This window comes from Pelobates fuscus, unplaced genomic scaffold (genome assembly GCF_036172605.1).
Source record: "Pelobates fuscus isolate aPelFus1 unplaced genomic scaffold, aPelFus1.pri scaffold_46, whole genome shotgun sequence".
NCBI lineage: Eukaryota > Metazoa > Chordata > Amphibia > Anura > Pelobatidae > Pelobates > Pelobates fuscus.
Window position 1 is genome coordinate 57,130 of NW_026961883.1, and position 23,096 is coordinate 80,225.

Below are 23,096 nucleotides of genomic sequence, written 5' to 3' on the forward strand. Positions count from 1 at the left end.
TATACAGTCTATCCCCCACCCACTCGTAGCTTTCCCCATCTGTCCCCGGTTCCCCTTTCTCTGCCTTATCCCTATATTTCCGGAGAGTGACGTCTTCCCGCGTCTCCCTCCCAAACGTCTCAGGGGTATCCCAGTCTAAGGGGGTCTGTCCTAAGGTCACAGACGGAGGGTCAGATCTTACCTGGGTCTCCGCGACTGGCGGGCCGATTCCAATTGCACGAGCCTGAGCCCGGGTGGTGACAGGGCAGGCTCCAGCAGGGCCTTGAGGAGCAAAAGCGGACAACAGCGGGGCTAAGTCATTTCCCAAAAGTACTTCCGCGGGTAGCCCTTTCATCAGGCCCACATTCACTTGGCCAGCTCCCACCCCCCAATCCAAATGCACTCGGGCCGTGGGGAGGCGATGTACTGCACCCCCGGCCACTCTAACGGCTACCGTTTGGCCAGTATGTTCTTTTTCTGGGACCAGGTCGTGTTGAATCAAGGTTAAGGTGGCCCCAGTGTCTCGTAACCCACTGACAACTTGTCCATTCACTCGGACTGTTTGTCGGTGATGCTGCCGGTTGTCTACAGCAGCCGCATATAGGGGATTGGCCTCGTGTAAAATCTCCCATTGCTCTTCCCCCAGAGGTTGCGCTTCAATGCAATGGGCCCCTGAGGTAAAAGGTCGGGGGTTCCCTTCAGCGGGCTTCCTCCAGGACGTTTGTCGAGCGGGATCAAGTGGGCATTTGTCCCTCAGGTGACCCACTTGCTGACACCTATGGCACCGCCGGCGGTCCGGGACACTTGACTGGGTGAAGCGGGAGGAAGTGTTGTAGCTAGGTTGGATAGTGGGGGTGGTTGGAGTAGGGCCGATAGGGCGGCTTTCTACTCGGGCAGCTGTCTTTTGGACCGAGGGATCGGGTTTGCGGGCGTCTGCATACTCGTCGGCCAACCGGGCGGCTTCGGGTAGGGTAAGTGGTCTCCTATCCCGAATCCACTCTCTGAGCTCCTTGTCCACCTTTTCAAAAAAATGTTCCAGCAAAAACAACTGTAAAACCTCCTCCGCGGTGGTAGCTTGGCACCCATCCATCCAGTGGCCAGCCGTGCGTTGTAATCGGCAGGCCCATTCGGTGTAGGAGTCACCGGTTTGCTTTCGGGATTCCCGGAAGCGTCTCCGATATGCTTCGGGGGTTACTGCATATCGGGACAATAGAGCTTCTTTTACCAATCGGTAGTTTCCCACCTCATGGTCCGGGATCGCCCGGAAAGCATCGCTGGCTCGTCCGGATAATTTGCCAGACAAAATTTTGACCCACTCCTCGGAGGGTACTTTATGTAGGGCACATTGACGTTCAAAGTCCGCTAGGTATTGGTCAATCTCCCCCTCTGTTTCCACAAAATTTTTAAAAGCGGCAAAGTGTACTTTCCTCTTTTCCTCGGGAGTTTGGAAAGTCCCCGCAATTGGACTGGTGCCAGTGGAAGTCTGGCGCCGGTTGGCATCGACTGCCGCAATGACTTGGGTTACAATCCTAGGTGAGGGGTTGGGTCCGTAGTGAGCTAGCCTTACCCTCACCTCGTGGTCGAATTGTTCATCTGCTGGCGTTCGGACCAAAGCGATCTCCGGTTCTGGGTTTGGGTCGACATCCAGTCCGTCATTCTGTTCAGCTAAGTCCAATGCGACCAACTCTGCCAAAATGTCTCTTTTCTTTTTGTTGCTAGCCGAACGACCACGGCTCTCCAACAAGTCTTTTAGGGTAGATCGTTTCAACCTTCCGTAGTAGGCCTCCATCCTGATTGCTCTCGGTAGCTGTCCTTCTGGGGTGAAAGAACGATCCCGCCGCTGCCACCAATTGTAGCGGCACCCCGGTGTAGTAGGGGGTTTACGCCGCTGAGAAGGTGTCCTTTCCCCCAAGCACGAAGTTAGCTACAGCACAACAGGTTCCCCATAATTACGATATCCAAGTAATAGTCATCCCCTCCAAGCACGAGACGAGACTCTGTGTTGAGGGTCAAAAGTAAGAGTAATGTTTATTCGGTAACTCGGGCTTTTATGCCGTACAACAACTCCTCCCCGTATCCGGAGGAGATAATACATTTACAGTGGGAGTCACTCCCACTGTACCGAGCAGAATATTATAACATTATTACAAGTTTATATAACACACACAATATGCAACGAAAATACATTGTGCTACGTGTATTAGGGAACGGAGATCTAGGGGAACAATATACGTGAAAATCCCCTAGATCGGTTGGGCCGTTCGCCAGATACACGTTTGCACCAATTACTCAAAAACTATACAAGATAAACGAAAACTCTCTGTTGGACCGGGTGTCTTTAGTTCGGTACTTTGGATCCGTCGAATAGCATGGGCGTATGTCGTTGGTAAGGTCGGAATTCATCGTGTGGAAAGTTCGGTCATTAGTCCACGCGGTCAAAATGGCCGCGACCCATTGTTCTCTCCACGTGGCGATGTATACCGTACGGATCCACAAGTACCCGAAATCCCCAACAATCCATATGCAACGGCAATTCTCCGAGATGGTATCGGTTACACTAGAAAGAGGTCTGTCACAGTAATTAACACCGATCATTTATACCATCTTCGGCACTAATCTGTATAACTTAATTACTTGGTTTATAGCGGCAGGTCGACAATCTACTATTAGAGCACGTCCACGTGCTTCTCAATCTCTGTCCTGCAGGTCGACAACCATCCTGCCACATTCGATTTTAACACTACAACATATACACAATTGGATTTGTGGGTTCCCTACACAATAAGTACTCTTCGCATATACAGTACCTACACGGCGATATGTAATCAACACCCGACGTGAACCACTTTCACGATCATAAATTCCCTCCTATCATTACACATATGCCCAGTTGTTGTTTATGTACAACACTTTTCCTTGCTGCATACGGAATCGTATTTGTTGTAACGTTTTACTGTTATATCCCAAATCGTTGCTTTTACTTATTATTTTGAGATCTATGCTATGCTTAAGGGTAACGCACCATGTAGGCCACATGGCTATTACATCCGTTGACTGTTTTCCTTACAGTCCAGTATATGGTCACAATACACCACCGATCCAAGCGTTTCATATCCGCATCCCGGAGGCACGCTTCACGGGCCTTAATCATCTGACGACAGGTTCTTACCCCGGGCCACCCACTACCCGCATGGCTATCCTATTTTGTAGGTCCTCCCTAATTCACATATAGCGTCCCGATCTCGACTATATACGACTATGCACACCTCCAGCCAGCAATTCAAGTGCAAAGGATAAGCATACGTATAGCAAACATTTATTGGTCTGTTTCTATTATTGCCTTTTTTTCATGTTTATAATTTATGTTTTAATACTTCGAGAACTAGGCTTGCTCATAACTAAGGTGTACGGGTCCTACAATGATGATAAGTACGATATTTACCATCCCCAAACCTAAGTAAATGTTCACAACGCTCTAAACAATTTTTTTGCAAGCCCTCTCCAATCACACATGAGGCCCTAACTCTGACCATTTATACCTCCAGTCCCTGCTTCAAGCTCAATTGCTGAGGGCACATATTGCAGAAATTTTTTTTTCAGTTATCTCTAATATTGTCTATTTTTATTGATTATGTTTTAATATGCAAAAAACTTTGTAATTGTTCATGGGAAATATGTTACGTATATGTTTAGACAATTATACATGATATTTGCTACCCTCAACTCACGATAATTGGCTTCATCGCACCACCCTACACTTAGAGTTAATATCAATCACTCAGTTGATTTGCACTCACTGCAACTATTTGCTAACGTGCAAATACTCCCCAATCTATACCTACATTCCACTTGTTTCGACTCGGAAATCCTTGCACGAAACTCCTGTCATTCAAAGCCCTAGCCACACCACTGTTGGCAATTTTCTACTCTATATAGAATATAAGATAAATGCTTTCCCGCAGTTATTTATTTTATGATCAATATAACCTGGTTGCAGGACCTCTCACACCTCCCTCCCTCCCCCGGCCATCACTTGAGGCACTCCTAGTGTCTAAAAATGGCCACTCTACGTTTTCCACTTCAAGGAAATGTCTGTGTATATAGTTATCCCGTTACTGCCACTACCCCTCCCCTACTTCCCCCTTGCACTCCTCCAAGGTACCAGAATTTACCCCCTAGGGATCACGACGCACCCTTCGTTACCTATCTTCAAGCCCCATTACTGAGGCCCTTTACTGCGTGCAATATCCAACGGAAGCTTAGGACATTCCTATTCATTCTAGAGTATCCATTCTTTCCACTCGTGCACCATACTTACCTAAAATGACGACTAATACATTAAAAATCCTTTCCCTCAATGCAAAAGGCCTAAACAGCCCCTACAAAAGAAGTCAAGTGTTAAGAGATATGCATAACTCTGAGGCTGCCATAGTCTGCCTCCAAGAAACTCACTTCTTCAAAAACAATCCACCCCACATAAGATCATCCAAATACCCTACAGAATACCATGCATACGCACCAAATAAATCTAAAGGAGTGGCAATTATATTTCACAAGGACTGGGTATTCACTCCCATTAGACAATACGCTGACCCCACGGGCAGACTGCTTATTTTGGTTGGTGAACTTAATGGTATTCAAGTTACAATCTCTTCCCTCTATGCGCCCAATGACGCTCAATTCTCCTTTCTCAACAAGGCTATTAAAAAGATATCTACCCTAAAACAAGGTCATGTCATAATATGTGGTGACTGTAACTGCACACTTGATCCCTTACTAGACGTCCAACGGGTCAACAACCTAAAACCTAACAAACTCACTGTGCATAACAGTAAACTGTTTTCGAACCTTATTTTCACACACGATCTCTTTGACACCTGGAGAAATCTATTCCCCACAGCCAAAGATTATACCTTTTTCTCTCCAGTTCATTTGACTTATACAAGGATAGACTTATGTTTACTCGATAAATCGACCCTGCCCCACCTCTTAGATCAAACCATAGGACAACGGACGTGGTCCGATCATGCACCTATTATAGTCACCATAGCAGTACCCTATCCCACAAAAGGCCGCGGCACTTGGCGCTTAAACGAATCCATCCTAGACTCGCCTGACAATTTACAAACAGTTGCCTTGGAAATACAGGACTACTTTAATAACAATGTCACTACAGACACATCTACAGAAACCCAATGGCTAGCGCACAAAAGTGTAATAAGAGGAACGTTCATCAAACTAGGATCAATCAAAAAAAGAACAGCTAGTAACCTAAATACTTCACTTCAAAGAAAGCTTGAAACATTGGAAAACTCCAACAAAATCTCACCCTCTCATTCTACCACGAAACAAATCGCAATAATTCGTGAACAAATACTAAATCTGAGAATTGAGGATTTTACCAATAAGGCGACTAAACTCCAGCAGAGATATTACACCTTAGGCAATAAAGCCGGCAAACTTCTAGCTAATCAGCTTAAATCTAGATACCTCCAGACAAAAATCCCTTATATTCTTTCCAAATCGCACACAAAATTATTTAACCCCATAGACATAGTCAATGAATTATCATCATTCTACAACGATCTTTATAACTTAGACAAGAATACCTACATCCCGAGCGCCCAGAACATATCGACGTTTCTACAACGTATTTCACTTCCACAGGTTACACCACAACAAAATGATCAATTGACCACTCCATTTACGGAGCACGAGGTAGCCACAGCCATAAGGTCCCTACCAAAGCATAAAGCCCCTGGTCCAGATGGACTCCCCAACTATTATTATATTAAAATGGAACCTCAACTCACCCCACACATCACGAAACTCTTCAACACAATACAAAAAATAGGTAGCTTCCCGAAGGAAATGTTGGAAGCATATATCATTACCCTGCCCAAACCCAACAAACCGCCCACATCATGTAGTAACTTACGCCCGATTTCTCTGCTAAACGCAGACGTGAAACTATATGCTAAACTGATAGCTAATAGATTAAAACAGATATTACCGAACTTAGTCTCTGAAGAACAAGCGGGTTTCGTGCCAGGCAAACAGGTGGGAGATAACACCAGATTCTGTACAGACTTGATAGATTGGGCCACTCGTCATCGCCAATCTGGGGTCCTTATGGCCCTCGATGCAGAAAAGGCCTTCGACCGCCTGAACTGGTCTTATATGTCGGCCACCCTTAAAGCCTATGGTTTCTCTGACTCCTTTCTCACTAGCATCATGGCCCTTTACTCCATGCCCTCAGCAAGAGTTTTCAATACGGGCTTCTCATCCATCAATTTTAATATCTCTAATGGTACCAGACAGGGATGTACTTTGTCCCCTCTAATATTCATTCTCTGCTTAGAGCCTCTTCTTCGCACAATTAAAAACGATCCCTTACTCCCAGGCCTTCAAACCCCTGCAGGAGAAAAAAAGCTAGCTGCATTTGCGGATGATATTATTATTTTTTTGCAACACCCGACTTCTTCTATTCCCTACCTCCTACAAACTCTGAATATGTATGGTACGGTTTCGTACTACAAAAACAACATCGCTAAAACCCAGATACTTCCATTGAACTTAAATCCTCAAACAATCGATACTCTAAAATCACAATTCCCCTTTGATTGGCGCAAGACTTCCATCACCTACCTGGGCATTAAATTAACCCAATCCAAATCACAAACTATAAAAGAGAACCACGAAGCGGTTCTGCACAAAATCTCAACTCAATTGAAACAATGGGACAAACTAAATACCTCTTGGATAGGCAGGATAAATTCGATCAAAATGATGGCACTTCCTCACATACTCTACCTATTCCGCACACTACCCATCACTGTCCCGAACTCTATCCTTACCGAGTTTCAAACTGTTCTAAATGCACATATTTGGAGGAGAAAACCCCCAAGAATCGCACTCCACTCATTATGGTGCCCCATCCACCGAGGAGGGTTAGGCATCCCCAACGTCAGTAAATATTATAGGGCCTCTTCTTTAGCACAGAGCTTGGACATCATGACCAAGAAAGCTAACCCGGTCTGGCTTAAATTGGAACAAGCATGTGGCAACATCCCATCCCTACCCAATGTACTGTGGTCCAAGTGCAACCATTCTTCCACGTCTTTATTGCCAAGCACAAAATTTCTTCTATGCTCCTGGAACTCATGGAGCACAATGTTATGTCCCAAAGAAGAACTACTTTACTTAGCTCCTCTAAGAGCTCTTACTGCGTTATCACCAGATCTTCCCATACACCACTGGCCAACACACGGTCTGACCAATGTTTACTCCTTATTTGACTCAACAGGCCTTCGATCCTTTCCTGACCTACAGTCAGGGCCGGCGCGTCCATAAGGCGGCACAGGCGGCCGCCTTAGGGCGCACCGGCTCTGGGGGCGCAAAATTCCAGTGACCGGCAGGAGGGAAGTGCTCCCTCCTGCCTGGTCACCTCCTGGATCCCCGGAGCTGCTGGGAGGCGTGCGGCTGCAGTTGATTAGGAGGAGGCGGCGAGGGAGCTCTCTGATCTCTCTGACCGGCTCCCTCGCAGGCTGTTTTCTGATGCCGCGGGAGCCGGAATATGACGTCATATTCCGGCTCCCGCGGCATCAGCAAAAGGCGCGCGAGGGAGCCGGTCAGAGAGATCAGAGAGCTCCCTCGCCGCCTCCTCCTAATCAACTGCAGCCGCACGCCTCCCAGCAGCCCCACTGGACCACCAATGAAAGACCCACGCCAGCACTCCAGGTAGGGAGGCTGGGTGGGAAATTTACAGTTAATTTAGATATTTAATTACTGTGTGTGTATGTGTGTGTGCATGTGAGTGTGAGTGTGTGTGTCTGTCAGTGTGTGTGTGTGTGTGTTCGAGTATGTGTCTGTGAGTTTGTGTGTGTCTGTCAGTGTGTGTGTGTGAGTGAGTGTGTGTGTGTGTCTGTCAGTGAGTGTGTGTGTGTGTGTCTGTCAGTGTGTGTGTGTGAGTGAGTGTGTGTGTGTCTGTCAGTGTGTGTGTCAGTGTGTGTGTGTGAGTGAGTGTGTGTGTGTGTGTCTGTCAGTGTGTGTGTGTGAGTGAGTGTGTGTGTGTCTGTCAGTGAGTGTGTGTCTGTCAGTGAGTGTGTGTGTGTGTGTGTGTGTGTCTGTCAGTGTGTGTGTGTCTGTCAGTGTGTGTGTGTGTGTCTGTCAGTGAGTGTGTGTGTGTCTGTCAGTGAGTGTGTGTGTGTGTGTCTGTCTGTGTGTGTGTGTCTGTCAGTGAGTGTGTGTGTGTCTGTCAGTGTGTGTGTGTGTGTATGTGTGTCTGTCAGTGTGTGTGTGTTTGAGTATGTGTCTGTGAGTTTGTGTGTGTGTGTGTGAGTATGTATTTTTCTGTAAGCCTGTCTGTATGTATGTATCTGTATGACGGTATGCCTCTGTATGTCTCTGTATGCATGTATGTAACTGGATGTATGTTTGTCTCTGAATGTCTGTATATATGTCTCTGTATGCATGTATGTAACTGTATGCCTTTATGTCAATGTATGTACGTATGTGTGTGTCTCTGTATGCCTGTATGTCTTTGTATGTATGTATGTATGTGTCTGTATGACGGTATGCCTCTGTATGTGTCTGTATGACGGTATGCCTCTGTATGTATGTATGTGTCTGCATGCCTGTATGTCTCTGTATGTATGTTTCTTTATGCCTGTATGTCTGTATGTATGTGCCTGAATGTCTTTGTATGTATGTTTCTGTATGTGTCTGTATGACGGTATGCCTCTGTATGCATGTATGTCTTTATATGCCTGCATGTCTCTGTATGCATGTATATCTCTGCTTGTATGTCTCTGACTGTATGTGTCTGTATGTCTCTGTATGATTATTTCTGTCTTTGTATGACAGTGTACCTGTATGACTTTGACTGTGTGACTGAAAAATGATGCCTGTGTGCCTGTCGCTTGGGAGGAAAGACACACAGGTGAAGATGCATTTTTTTTTTTTTTTTAATGAGGGTTGGGGGCGCCAAAATGCATCTTCGCCTGTGTAACTAAAAATCCTAGCACCGGCCCTGCCTACAGTCCACTCATAACTTACCACATCGAGATATATTCCTTTACTTAAGAATAAAACACATAATACACACGGCTAATATCACACGCCTCGATTTATCATCATTAAGCCTGATAGGCCACACTTGCTACATGTCTGACAAATCTCGTTTCCCTCAGAAATTCCTTAAACTATGCTACCTAGCACAAGCAGAGGCCCGTAACCCTGTTAAACTCCCCTATATGATCAAATGGGAACGAGAGCTGGGCGTAGAATTTCACACACAAGATTGGCTCACAGCTATTTCATCCACTAAAAGATCCACTAAATGCGTAACTCTATGGGAGGCGTACTTCAAAGTGCTAATGAGATGGTACCTAGTTCCTAACAGACTTACCAAGATTTACCCTACCTCCACACCCACGTGCTGGAGATGCAACAAAGGTACAGGCTCATTCCTACACATTTTTTGGGACTGCCCGAAACTTCAAACCTTTTGGTATTTTGTAAAAAAAATTATACACTCTTTGTATGGCATGCAATTAACTTTAAACCCAGCAGGTTGCTTACTCCACTTGCTACCTGAGTTGCTATGTACCCCTATGAAAGTAGCGATTATCAATATCTTAATAGCTGCTAAATCATGTATTGCTACTCATTGGAAAAGCAACATCTCCCCCTCTCTGCAAGAATTACTTAACAAAGTTAATACTATTTACTGTCATGAGAGAGAATGGGCCAAGAGAGTTGACTTGACCAATTTCAACGAACACTGGGAGAACTGGGAATCCATCTATAACCAATTTACCAAATTGATCTGATGCTCTTCACTACACCAACTACACTCCATAATTATGCATCACACTAGTGTGGCTCTCTAGCCTACTCCTCTTTTCACCCAATAACGCCTTGTTATTTTACACAACTGACACCCCCTACCTCCTATCCCTCTCACAAGTGAAGACGTACGCAACCTTGCAGCTGTGTGCAAACTTGCATTTAATTGAAGTTCTTTGTAAACGAGATACACTAAATGGCCCTATGTAATAGGTTATTGCACCCTCTACCTCTACCTGCTATTTATCCCTACTATTTGTCTCGGCAAAGACGTAAATGTACACACCAATATTATATCTTGCTGTGCTTCTACACATTACATCTTGACTGTGTTTATGATTACATATGTTTCTGTTTATATGTATAAGTTTATATGCATTTGCACAACCATAATTTTGGGTACATGGCCCTTGCAACCAACACACTGTGGTACAGTTTGCCATTACCTCCTATATGGCATAGTTGAAATCTTATCTGACGGTAAATGATGCTTAATCCTATATCTGCAAATATAATTAAGCGACGGTTTATATGCTATGCACACTGTTGTAACAGAATCTCTATGTTTTTATACCCACCTGTAACTAACCTGTAAAAGCGTAATATGACTGTGTCCGATCTCATCAATTATATCATAACGTACCTTTACCCCTTCCCCTTTTTCCTTTCTGTACCCCATTGTATGTTATTTCGAAGAAAATGTTAATAAAAATCAAACATTGAAAAAAAAAAGAAGTAGTGATACACTCCCTCCCACATGAAAGAGCCCGGGCCAAGATGTCTTCACGGCCAAATACTACAAGAGCTTTTCCATCCAGCTCATACCCCCACTCCTAGACGCACTCAACTCCCTACTTAAAGACAATTCCATACCCCCACAGGCATCGGAAGCCACTATTGCACTCTACCCAAACCAGGTAAAGATTTGACCCAATGTGGGAGTTATTGGCCTATCTCACTTAAAAATATTGATTTAAAAAATGTTCACTAAAACACTAGCTAACCGCCTACGCCTCAAGCTCCCAGAGCTAATTCACCCAGACCAGGCTGGATTTATACAAGGCCGAGAAGCTAAAAAATAATATCACCAAACTCATTAATCTCATGCATCACTCTGAACACACAAACACCCAGACACTGTTACTCTCCAGAGATGCCGAAAAGGCTTTCAACAGGGTGGACTGGTCCCTGATGCTTGCCACCCTGGAACAGATGGGCTTTGGCCCAAACTGGCTAAGGTGGATGGGAGCTATATACTCCAGACCAACGGCTAGGCTACTCGTGAACGGCCAACTCTCACTCCCAGTACCCATCTCCAATAGCACCCCTCTTTGTTTCGTCCTGGTCCTGGAGCCATTCCTCCAGGGAGTTAGAGAAAATCCTAACATCAAGGGTTTCAAATTTGGATGGGCAGAACACAAAATATCAGCATTTGCAGATGACATGCTATTCACGGTCTCCGAACCCAGCTCCTCACTCCCTCATATACTGGAGGAGATGTCTCTCTATAGCAAAGTGTTCACCTTTCATGCCACTCTAGGTAAATGTGAACTCCTCCCACTGAAAGTACTAAACTCGACCAAAACACATCTACAATCAAACTTCCCATTCTCCTGGGGAACAGAGCATATAACATATCTGGGGGTAGCACTACCATCCGTTATCTCACGACTATATGAAACCACCCCCCACCCCCCTGCTAATCCAAGCTAGAACCAAAGATCTTACTAAATGGCACACTTCGCAGTTCAGCTGGTTTTGCAGGATAAATATCCTGAAAATTAGTATTCTCCCAAGAATATTATACTTGCTGCAAGTTCTCCCGATCACTCTACCCACAACCTTCTTTGCTGCCATACAAAAACTATTTACGACATTTATTTGGTCCCACAAACGCCCCAGGCTAGCCTATCAGCTGCTCACAAGATCAAAGACGGAGGGGGGTCTGGGGCTGCCAGATGTGGAACGATACCACAGTGCAGTACTATTGGCCAGGATTTATGACTGGACAGGCAAGAACACGACCAAACAATGGGTAGATGTAGAGAATAACATCTTCCGTGTCCCCATACACACAATACCATGGCACAACTCTGGCCAATCCTTCCTTATGCACAAACAACACCCGACCATTACTCCGACACTGAGAATGTGGTCACACATGAGTCATTGGCGGCGGACATATCACCATACCCATCACCGCTATATCCACTGACTCACAATCCGCTCTTCAAGCCTGGTGAATCGGGAGCGGCATACAGATAATATCATACCACAGCATACCTACCTTCACGAGACCTCCTTGACAATGAGGGAGTTAGGCCCCTGTCGTCCCTACACCCGCAGGGAACTCCCACGACCCTTCAAAAATTTCTCTACGATCAACTCATTCACTTTTTGCGGACCAACAAATACCCCCAACAAGGTCACCGAGCACTGACCAAATTCGAACTTACGTGCACCCAATGCACACTCAAAAAGAAACAGGTCAAAACCACATATGCCTACTACAGGACACTAGCCAACCAATCAACCTACTCTACAAAAAACACTGGGAACAAGAACTGCACTTATCTTTCGCAGATAATGACTGGAAGCAAATATTCCTCCTGACACAAAAATCATCCACCAGCTTAGCGACACAAGAAAGTAACTATAAGAAGATAGCTAGATGGCACTACACCCCATCCAAACTCAAACGGGCATTCCCAGGCACGTCCAATAACTGCTGTAGATGACTAGAGGCCATTGGGGACACGGCTCACATCTGGTGGTCATGCACGGTGAACCAAAAGTTCTGGTCACGGATCTCCAGTCTCATACACCTCATAACGGGAACCACCATACCCTACCCACCTTAAACACTCCTATATCTTATATTGCCTCCCTCCATACCAAGGGACACTAGGACCCTAGACATACATCTGCTCAAAGCAGCAAATCTGCTTATCACCCTCCACTGGAAAAAAAAAATATACATGACCTCCTGGGAACCCTAGTGTAACTTCATGAACACCAGTCAAACAGACCGATAGTGACACCCAGCTGGAGATAATATGAGACCTTGAACTACCAGCGAATCTATTTGAATATCAACACCCTTATTATTTTTGGTCTTCACTTCCCCTCTATGTCGACTACAAGTATTTCTGTTACTGAATGTGAACTTTGTACTAGACATTATGACTAAAGCAGCAATGTTATACACATTTTTGAAGTATCAATTGTTACATTTGCAAGAATTTTAAAATAAACAATTTCTAAAAAAAAAAGGAAAAAGGAAAAAAAGCCGAACAGACACTGCTTGATCCGTTTTAGGTCAGCTTTGGGATTTCTAGGTAGTCTCAGTAAAATCCATTCTGAGTTCTCCTTATAACCGGCAGAAAAAAAAAAAAAAAAAATATATATATATATATATATATATATATATATATCTGCGAGCGGTTCAACAGAACACTGCTTGCCGAGACTGGGAGCGACTCCTACCGCACTTCTTATGTGCATATTGGGAGGTGCCGCAGGAACTGCTTTGGACTATTATATGGGAGAAGATTACGAGGACCTCATCACAGTGCATTGGGATGGGGGAATGTGCTAAAACTCTGTGACCACATGGAACAGTTGGCTAAGTTGGTAAAAGAGAACCTCCAAGCTGACAAGGGGTGACAGAAAGTATGGTATGACCGGGGTACCCGACTGCGTAGTTTCCGTGTTGGACAAAAGATTAAACCGGTCTGACATGATTAATTACAGGCGGCATGGCAGGGTCCCTACAAGGTGGTGGAGCATATCTGCAATACCACCTATGTGGTAGCCAGCTGTGCAGATGAGAGAGTAAACTGCTCCTTCCACGTTAATATGCTTAAAGAGTACAAAAAAAGGAAGGACGATGTAACTGCAGTGTGCGCCCCAGCTTCTGAGGATCTAGACAGCCTCGCATTACCTGACTTGCTAGAGGGAGACTCCCAAGTTGACCTTATCGCTCAAGTCAAACTAGGAGACAAACTGACTGATAAAGAAATAGTTCAGGCCCACAAATTATTGAAAGCTAAACGAAAGACCTTCTCCCAAGACCCTGGGTACATCACCCTGGCTGTACACAACGTGGAAATCCCAGGACAAGCACCTATGAGGCAACCACCCCTACCACATTCTCGAGGCAGTCCGGTAAGAGATACGGAAGGATATACAGTAAATGCTGTGACTAGGAGTGATTGAGGCTTCAGACTTGGCTTGTAGTCCTAGTACCGAAGCGGGACGGAACAACACTCTTCTGCGTGGACTACAGGCGACTGAACGATCGGACTCTTACCAACTCTTATCCCATGCCCTGGAGGAACTATTTCATCATATAGCATGGGGACAGTATCTCGCCACAACAGACCTATGCAAGGGCTACTAGCAGATTCACCTGGCCGAGGAGGCTATCCCCAAGTCGGCATTCGTCACCCCGCTTGGCCTATTCCAATATCAGGTCATGCCGTTCTAGATGAAGAATGTCCCAGCCACCTTTCAACGTATGGTGGATAGGTTCCTCAATGGCTTCCAGGAATTTGCACGTGCGTACCTGGACAGCATAGCTATCAATTGTGACTCATAGGAGGAAGATTTCCCATGTAGGGAAGGTTATCGGCCGAATTAGAGCAGCTGGCTTAACTCTGAAGCCAGACAAGTGTCACATTGGTATGGCTGAAGTGCGGTATCTGGGACACAGAGTAGCTGGGAGACTTCTGCCCCTACCCGAGTGGCCACCACACACTGGATAACACAGTTCTACTTCACCCTTTACTAAGTCTTGGCTCGTGTTTTTTTTTAAATTCTTTATTTTATTTGTGCATGAAAAATCACATAAAGCACACAATGCCACAACAGCTAGAGCATGCAGAGCGTCATACATAGATTTACATTGGTTAGGCATTAAAACATAGCACAGTTTTATGGATTATTATCGCATGACAAAGAGTTATATCTAATAATATTATCAATAACAGCGTTAAACTAGGTTATCCAGGTTAGATTGTTATCAGCTATATATATATCAGAGAATTTACAACATTGAAAACAGGTTAGACTACAATGTTAAACCGGTGAGCTATAAAACCACCTGGTAAGCACGTTAATAGAGGTGAGATATCCCCAGCAGTACCTTTCTACATTAGTAAGCATGTTGGTAGCCTGGCTGTAATCAGGCTAAGTTAAGTAATGACATGCAATTAGCCGGCATAGATGTATCTGTGCCATGGAGTAATAAAACGAAAAAAAAAAAAACAAATAGATAATGCTGCTTCTATCTATAACAAGCTCGTGTTGGGATAAAGTCACCCTCACAGGCCAGCAGTATGCATAAGGGCTAGTACTCGTGTTCGCCAAGAGGGACAGTTAATGTCCAGGGTGTAGTAGCAGTTTGTGAGTACGTCTCTCAACAGTCATGCTGTCCCAGGGCCGGTCCGACCCTCAGCCTGTTCCCCGTCTGGGAGAGTGCAGCAGGTCTGTGCCAAGGTGCTGGTCATATCGGGTGTTGGGCAGTGCATGATGGGTGACTACCTTCGGGTGGGCCCGCTGCGTCTCCGATTTCTCCGATGTAGGAGCCGCTTTAGAGGCTGTTGGCGGTCCCCGCTGTTTGGTAGGCATGTAAGGGGTACGGATATGAGTGCACCCGCTTGTCAGCTCTGTGTCGGGACGCTTTGTGCGGCTTCCTCCTCCGCTTCCCCGCTTGTGTAGCGCCAGCTTTCCGCCCTGGCTGTGGTGGTTTGTCCCCGTTCTGTGGAGGGCTTGTTGCAGCCGTGGGTCTTGTTTGGCTCTGTTTAGCTTGTTCCCAGTATTGCTCCCAAAAGCGTTCAAATGCCAGGGCAATGGGATCCCTGGAGTCTGGGACACACTTGGTCACGTGTTGGCGGCCATCTTTGCCCACTCCAAGCCGCACTCTTGCTGGGCTCATGTTTGGGTGAGACAGCTATACTCTGTGCAAGAGAGCTTAATCACTAGGACCCTGTTACAGGTTAGGAAAGTTTGGATAGACCCCAGCCAAGCTGCAGCGGGTAGGGGCTATAGCACTACTGGTGTCCCAGTGATAGCTAGGAAGCAAGCTTGGCAGAGGTGCCCAGTCAGGGTACCATGCAGTCCATCAAAGTGTGTCCAGGATTGTGTGTCCATGAATGGAGACCCCATGCTGGGGGTCTGTGTATAAATTCTGTGTGCCTTGCCTGAATAAACCAGATCTACTCCCAGCACTGGCGTACATACCGCGGTCGCAGGGGTTGCAGCTGCGACTGGGCCCGGCCCACCAGGGGGCCCGGCCACCTAGCGACTCGGTATGTACGCCAGTGTGGGCAGACTCTTCTACTGGGGGGACAAGGAGCTGGCCACATCAGGGCCCCCGAGGCCGGCCCTGGTGTTACCGGGCGCGCGCGCGCGAGGGAGCACTCTCCCCTGAGCGCTCTCTGATCAGCTCCCTTGCGCGCCCCGCACTTATGCTGCAGCCGGAATATGAAGTTATATTCTGGCTCCGGCATCAGTAAAAATGTGCGAGGGAGCTGGGCAGAGAGCGCTCAGGGGACAGTGTTCCCTCACGAGCCAGCAGGACCGGCCGCCGGGCAGCCCCTGGACTGGACTGGAAAGGGAGGCTGCGGGATTAAATCTGAAAAAAAAAGCACACAAAAAACGTGTGTATGTGTGTTAGTGCTACAGTGTGTGTGTGTGTGTGTGTTAGTGCACATTTTTGTGCCAGTGTGTGTGTTACTGTGTCTGCTAGTGAGTGTCAGTGAGTGTGTTAGTTTTTGTTTGCGTGTGTTACTGTGTGTTAGTTGTGTGTGTCTGTTATTGAGTGTGTGTCTGTTAGTGAGTGTCAGTGTGTGTGTCTGTGTGTGAGTGAGTGTGTGTGTCTGTTACTGAGTGTGCTAGTTTGTGTGTGTCTGTTAGTGAGTCTGTTAGTGAGTCTAGTGAGTCTTAGGTTAGTGAGTCTAGTGAGTCTTAGGTGTCTTAGTGAGTGTGTGTTTGTCAGTGAGAGTGTGTGTTTTATAAGTGAGTGTGTATGTGTCTCTGTCTGTCACTGAGTGTGTCTTTGGCAGTAAATTTGTGTGTCTGTTAGCTAGTGTGTATGCGTCTGTTCGTGAGAGTGTGTGTGTGTTTTAAACCCCTTAAGCACTTACCTTTCTCCAGCGCCGGACTCCCTTGGCGCTGGGGATCCCTCCGCCCCGACCTGCCTCTCAGCTCCCAATGCGCATGCGTGGCAAGAGCCGCGCGCGCATTCAAACCGCCCATAGAAAAGCATTACTCAATGTAATGTCGTGTGTACGCCACTGACTCCCAGCATTACGTTTAGACAAATGTATTTGTGGAAAGCTGTACTAGCTAATACAACGGGAAAGGGAATCCATGAAGGTGATACCCTGGTGGTCCGCCACACAGATCAACATGTTAGCTCCTAATTTGGTGCTAAAATCAGGACAATTTTTGCTGTCATGTTTTTATCATGATTTGAAATAGCATTGAAATGTTTTTGATGTTTTGGAAAAAAGTCCCTAGAGTGCGGAACTCATTGCTGTTGTTTACTGTGCCAGACCTACACCAGGCTTCATAAAGGATTTCCTGGAGAACACAGTGTGTGTGTTTTTTTTTTTTGAAACTTAAAGTTTATTTGTTTTTGTTTTTGTTTTGTTCACTTTTTCGCAAACATTGTGGGAGGGGGTAGGGTACAGAAAGGAAAAAGGGAAGGGTTCAGGTATAGGGATACATCAGTTGGTTTTATTTCAACTGTACAGGTAGTAATATTTCAACTTATTACAGCATTGTTCAGATCGACAGTGATGAGCATTGGTTTTGGTAGCATGGTTGTGTACTGCGGCGTACTTACGAGGTAATGTTTGTTTCTGGTTTGGTGTTATGTTGCTTTGCTCTGCGTCTTGGGGGGTTTTGTGCGTCTGAGGGCGGCTATGCCTTTACCAGTGTATGTACCTCTCCGGTGATTGCGGTCTAATGCTCGATACTCCTCCACGTATCTCTTTTTCTTTATTTATCAAGTAACTATTCAGTAATTATGTGATTTTGGGGACAGTCTCTCACCACACGGGCGTGTGGGGGTAGTTTGTGTCGGTGTCTCATTGGGTGTTGCTGAGCGTCCTAATTTTTCCCCACGTCTCGTGGGCCGTTCGGACGCTCGGGCGTGTGCCAAGCTGTGCCGTTGCCATTAGTTCATATGACCAGTTTTGATCAACCTGTTTCACCAGCTCGGTTATCGTTGGCGTGGTGGTTTTTTTCCAGAGCCTAGATATTAGTAGGTGGGCAGAAATCAGAGTGTGATATATAGTGATTTTAATATGTTTTGGGATGCCCCCTGGTATCATGAATAATAGGCATTCCTGTGGCTGGTCCAACCTTGTGTCAGGCAGTAATTTTTGGAGTAAATGAGTCACCGCTTCCCACAGTGGGCTTATTTTGTCACAGGACCACCAGACGTGGAGCATCGTGCCCACCGCCCTTCCGCATCTCCAGCATACATTGCTGGTGTGGGGCCATATTTTATGTAGCTTCGCTGGTACTAGGTACCATCGATACATGATTTTGCGTTGCAATTCTAGGTGGGTGGCGCAGGCAGTGAGCCCACGATGTGCCGAGTACGCCCTGTCCCACTCATCATTAGAAAATGTTTGGCCTATTTCCCCGTGCCATTCTCTTTTTATGTGCTCTAGTGTGTGTGTTTGTGCGGAGACTAGTTTTTGATACCCCCAAGACATTGTCTTTTTGAGAGGCGCCGCTCCCACGCATTGCCTTTCAAATATCGTCATTTCTTTACTGTCGCTGATACCTGTTTGGTGTTTCAGTTTGTCTGCTACATATGATTTGAGTTGTAGGTAGGAGAATGTGGTCTTGGTGGGCAGTGTGTATTCCTTCTGGATGTCTAGCAGTGTTTTTAGTTTTCCCCTGTCTATAACTTGGTATATGTGGTGTATACCCCCTTTCTTCCATGTTTCCCATGCGAATGTGGGGATTTCGATGCCTATTGTTTGTATTGGCGTGGCCATAGATAGTTTAGGGCTCGACATCATTTTATGTTTCATTGTGTCCCACATTCTTAACAGGTTCTGTGTGCTGGGTAGTAGGGCCTCACGTGTGTGCTTAGGGCATCTATGTAACCATAATATAGCTTTGAGGTCTTGTTGAGGTGCCCAGTGGGATTCTATTGTTACCCATTGTGGGGTTTGGGTCGGGAGGTTTATTTGTGCTATGTTATGGAGGTATGCTGCTCTACAGTACGCCGTTAGATTTGGCAGGCCCAACCCCCCTTTGCTCACTGGTTGTTGCAACGTTCCCGCTGCTACCCGTACCTTTTTTCCTTCCCATATGAATGTGTTAAGGGAATGTTGCATATTTTTTAGGAACTTTTTCGGGATGGGTATTTGCAATGTACGAAAGAGATATTGAATTTTGGGTATAAGTGTCATTTTTACCGCAGCTATGCGGCCTGTCCAGGATAGAAACTTTCCCTTCCATTTTTGTATGGTGTCCATGATCACTGTTCGGAGACTTTCGTAGTTTAGTTTAAATAGTCGTGCTGGGTTTCTGGGAATCTTAAGTCCCAGAAACGACACGTAGTCGTCCCTCCAGTCCAGTTGAAATGCCATTTTCAGCCTGTCCACTAGGTCACTATCCAAATTTATCCCCAAAGCTTGCGTCTTAGTGACATTTAACTTGTAGTACGAGACTGCCCCATACTCATGTATTTGTGCCATCAGGTTTGGTAAGGATATTAACGGTTGTGTAATTGTTACCAGGATATCATCCGCGAAGAGGTTTAATTTGTACTCTCTCTCTCCCAGGGTTATTCCCCGTATGGATCGGTCTGCTCTTATGGCTGCTGCCAGTGGTTCCAGCGCTAGAATGTATAGTAACGGGGATAAGGGACATCCCTGTCTCGACCCATTAGTTATCGTAATTTGTTTAGACATGAATCCAGCATTCAGTACCCTTGCCGTGGGACGGGAATACAGTGCTTTTACTGCACTCAAAAACCCCTGGGGGAATTTGTATTTGCGGAGCACAGCTTCCAGAAACGGCCAGGCAAGCCGATCAAAAGCTTTTTCGGCATCCAGGGAGAGTAGAACACCCCCTCCCCGGATCCGAAGCAGGCTGTGCACAAGGTCCACTACCTTCCTTGTGTTGTCGGATCCCTGTCTACCCGTGGTGAAGCCCACTTGGTCGTCATGTATCAGTGTGGGGATGATGTGGGTGAGCCTGGTGGCTTGGACTTTAGCATATAACTTGGTGTCAGTATTGAGCAGCGATATCGGTCTAAAGTTTTGGCTACACGTGGGGGATTTCCCTGGCTTGGGCAATGTAACAATATGCGCTTCTAGCATATCTGCGGGGGTTTTCTCTTTCTGCGTGGATACATTAAACAGGTTGGCTAGGTGTGGGGTCAAGGTGCTGGCAAATTTCTTATAGTAGGCGTTCGTGAGGCCATCCGGCCCTGGTGCTTTCCCAGGAGGGAGATGTGTGATGGCCTGCAGAATTTCGGCCTCGGTTATAGGGGCCTGTAGTGTGTTTATTTGTTCCTCTGTTAGTGAGGGTAGGGTTATTTTTTCCAGGTAGCGTTCTATGTTCCCAAGGGTTGGCTGTATGGTGTTTGGATCTTGCCCTAAATTGTACAGGGTCGTATAGTAGTCTGCAAATATGTCGCTGATGTCTTTGGGCGTTACTCTTTTCTCCCCATTGGAGTTTAGTAGGTACGGGATCTTTGTGTTCATGCTTTTTTGTGTTAGTCTTCTGGCTAGAAGTTTGCTCGCCCTATTGCCTTGTGTATATTGCGTCGCCTTGAGTTTTCTAAGGCTAAATCCCATTACTGCCAGGTCGTGTTACCTAATGTCATTTAGTTGTTCCTTTATTTTCGTCTGTAGCATTGGTGACGGGGTCAGTTGGTTTTGTTTGTTGAGGCTATACAGTGTTTTCAGCCAGCTTTTCATTTTTGCCTGAGATTTCTGTTTCAGTGCGCTAGCTTTCCCTATGATTAATCCTCTGATTACTGGTTTGTGTGCTTGCCAGAGGGTTTCTGGGGAAATGTCTGGGTGTGTGTTCGTCTCAAAATACTGTTTAATGTCTTCCCCTAAACGCTCGCAGAAACGCTCATCATGTAGTATGGACTCATTCAGGCGCCAAGGGCTGCGATGTTTGTAGTCATAGGCATCCTGTAGTTCTAGGGTTATGGGGGCATGATCGGACCACGTGATGGTACCTATGGAGCAGGCCTTAAGCTGATTTAGGAATGAGCCTTTTATGTAAAACCCGTCTATGCGAGAATACGTGTTGTGTGCTTGAGAAAAGAAAGTATAATCTCTCTCTTCCGGGTGTAGCACCCTCCATGCGTCGTATAAGTCATGGTCTCTAAATAGTCGCGTTAGAGGTTTACATTCTCGTGTCAGTGTTGTGGACCTGGGTGTGTGTGGGGGGACCGTGGTGTCCCATCGCGGATCCAGAATGTGGTTCAGATCTCCACATATGGTGGTAACGCCTCTTTGAACCGGTGTGATTTGTGCAATCAGTTTATGCAAAAAATTTCTCTGATTTGTGTTGGGTGCATACATGTTGATTATCGTGTGTTCCAGATTATTAATTTCACACACTAGTATTATATATCTCCCTTGCGGGTCTATAGATTCGTATAACAGCTTAAAGGACACATCTCTACTGATTAAGATAGATACTCCCCTAGTTTTTGATGTGTAGGTGCTATGGTACTGCGTGGGGAATTGTGCCCGTGCTATGGTTATGGTCTGTTTAAGGTGGGTTTCTTGTAGGCATACAACATCGGGGTGTATTTTGTGCAGATCTCTGGTCAGGCAGTGGCGTTTCACCGGGGTATTCAACCCCTTTACATTATGACAGTATATTCTCATGTTCTATTGGGTATACTGGCGGTTGTTTCGTGGGTCATTGGGTGGCAAGATTTGTCTGTAGGTGCTACCTTCTTTAGTGAGTATCCTGATCCTAAGGGCTCGTGTAGCAGTCCCGCTGCTCATTCCCCATGTGACCAACTTTATTCTCTGGAGGTTCCCTGACATAGGTGTATGCTCTCCCTGATTTGCGCTTGTCTTGTGCTTAAGGGTTGACCTGCGGACTGGTCCCTGTTTGGAGGGTGAGGGTTGGAGAGGTGGGTATAGGTAGGGTGCAACAGTAATGCAGTCTTTTTCCATAACATAGGAAGAAAACATTACAACATTTAACATATATACAGTAAAATCAAGATCAGTGTACATTTCCCAATGAAGGGTGAGGCACTAACTAGATAGTGCCGGGTAGGAGCGTGGTAGTCGTGTGCGTGTATAAGAAGTAGAGATCAGTGGGTGAGCTCGCTAGGCCCGATATGTGCTGTCATTCATCACATGACAGCCATGTCCGTGTCGTGTGTTGATTACTTATCGGTAGATGCGGGTGAAGCCTGGGTTCTTTCTTCCCTTACAATGGCAGCCTGCTTCTACCAGTGTGTGCAACTACTTTTTTTTTTTTTTTTTTTTTTGTTTTGTTTGTAACGTGTCTCTGCCCTATCAATAGGCACTTTTTTACCCACGGGAACTATCTCTCGTTCCCGGTATCGTCTATACGTTGTTTCATCTGTTTGCATGTGTGTGGTGCAGCCTCATGGTATAGCCTTGTGTTATGCGGATGTGTGGTGTAATTATACTTGCGACTCGTTGGATGACCAGTCTTGGTCGGGACCTCGTTTGGTACCGCAACAGAGTCCATATATTTGTCAGTCAGTTCATTTTTTTTGCTTTTTCCACTCCGGTGGCATTCTGGCTCGTGGTGCAGCGTTCTTTCCCTCTGGGTTCGTTGCAATGTTCCAGCTGCGCAGGATTTTCCGACCCTCCTCTGGTGTGCTGGCCGTCGTCACCGTACCGTTTCTCCTTATTAGAAGGCGGATTGGGTATCCCCATCTGTATTGCACATCGTTCTGTCGCAGTGCTTCCGTGATGTCTTTGAATTCTTTTCTCTTTTGAAGTGTGGCCGCTGATAGATCAGTGAATACTTTGATGTGTCTGTATTTCTGTGGCAATTCACGTTCTCCCCTTGTGGCTTGTAGTAGTGCCTCTTTTACATGGAAGTAGTGCAGATGTGTGAGCACATCCCTGGGGGTATCTTGTGGTAGGAACGTTGGCTTTTGGACCCTGTGGTACCTGTCTAAAAGTAGTACCTCTGCGGGCAGGTCTGGTGCTAGTTCTTTAAAGTACCCTATCAGGAACGCATGGAGCTCCTGCTGCTTCACTTCTTCAGAGATG